This window comes from Eumetopias jubatus, unplaced genomic scaffold (genome assembly GCF_037043125.1).
Source record: "Eumetopias jubatus isolate StellerSeaLion01/CBP00866 unplaced genomic scaffold, mEumJub1_p1.0 scaffold_7, whole genome shotgun sequence".
In the NCBI taxonomy this organism is placed as follows: domain Eukaryota; kingdom Metazoa; phylum Chordata; class Mammalia; order Carnivora; family Otariidae; genus Eumetopias; species Eumetopias jubatus.
Genome location: NW_028274813.1, coordinates 87,009,989 through 87,011,567, shown reverse-complemented (window position 1 = coordinate 87,011,567; position 1,579 = coordinate 87,009,989).

Below are 1,579 nucleotides of genomic sequence, written 5' to 3'. Positions count from 1 at the left end.
CTTCAGGCTGGATCAGGCTAGAAAGGAACAGACAAGGCTATGAGTAAGTAGGAACCACTATGGGGCCAAAGCATTTTTTTCAGGGAGGAAGGGGAGGCTGGCGTCTGACCAGCTCTAGTCGGTTCCCACCATCTGCTCTCAAGCCCATCTTCCCTTCTGGCTGTGGTCAAAAGTTTCCTGGGAGCACCACTGATAGCTAACAACTAGCTAAGCTTTCCATTTCTCTCATCCTCCCTCTTTCAGGACACCTCGGACTTTGTTTGAACTAGCTGGCCTCACCTTTTAAGTTCTAATAATTTGCCTATACTTCTCCTTGTCCATCCATAGATCTAGGGCATCCTGTGCTTTATCCAGCTGCCATCCATTCTCCTCTCAGGCACAATCGCTGTTTCTTTGACTTTTTAGTCCATCAAAGACGTAGGAGTCCACAGAGAGACACCTGTACGATTCCTTGCCATAAAGGGCACGTAAGACCTTGATCAAACAGAAACATTCCTAAGAAACCCACCTTCTGCAACTCAAAGCTCAGACCAAGGTAACTGGGGCCTTGGCCGCACCTGAAGCCTCCTGGTTCTGCTCAGCCACAGACATGCAATGTAATCACATCAGCGAAAGCCCTCCACACCTCGGTAATTTCAACCAGAAGATAAAAAAGCCATAAAAGGAGCCCTGCCTGGTATCATAAAGTTATGTTTTATGTAAAGAATCTGCACATGCTGCCGACCAGTCTTTTATTATGTCCAATTCAGTAAACACTCTCCCCTCCACAGTCCCTCCCAGAGACCCACTTTACCTTTAGGAAAACGTGTTTCCATGCTGAGCAGTTAGTAGTGCTTTGCCAGTGAGAAAGTGAGGGCTTCTCGGGAACTGGCCCTGGCTTCACCCCATCTACAGAACGGGCCTCACACCTTGCATACATCTACTTGCATAACCTGAAGGGCCCAGACTCAAAATATCACCCTCTCTGGGTATTCCACTGCCCCAAATTCCACCAGCAAGTTCAGTCCTTTGGGTTCAACAGTGCTCCAGGGAACCCTTTACCTAAATGTGGGTACCCAGCTAGGGCATAACACTTCTAGCTGCTAAGGTCACAAACTTCTTCATGGGAACACTCTTAATTATATGATTTTCTCCCCAACTAAAGAAGAGGAAGCCTACGTGAGGGGATTAAACAAAGCCAAGAGGGGAATAGGTGTGGAAGGAAGCAAGAAAGGCCCTGGGGGAGGAAGGAATGACCTAGTGGGAAGGAGGAGGAGCTGAGGGCTGATTTTGATTAGAATTAACTATTCCAGGGTTTTGGCACCCCCAACAACTTCCTCAATATCTCAGCTCTGAGGAGCGAGGGGGGAAGGGCGGGGGGGGCAGGTAATGCAGATCTGGGCACCTACAGTAAGTGGGGCAGGCTCATAAATTGTAGTCACAAGTTTAAAATCAGTGCAACCCTTCTAGAAAATACCATTTCTCATCTGTTGACCCTGTGTTTCCATTTCTGGGATTCCAGGCTAAGGAAATAACCTCTAAAGCTAAAGAAAAAAAATCCTTTACAAAGATATTTCTCACATATTCATTCCTAATATGG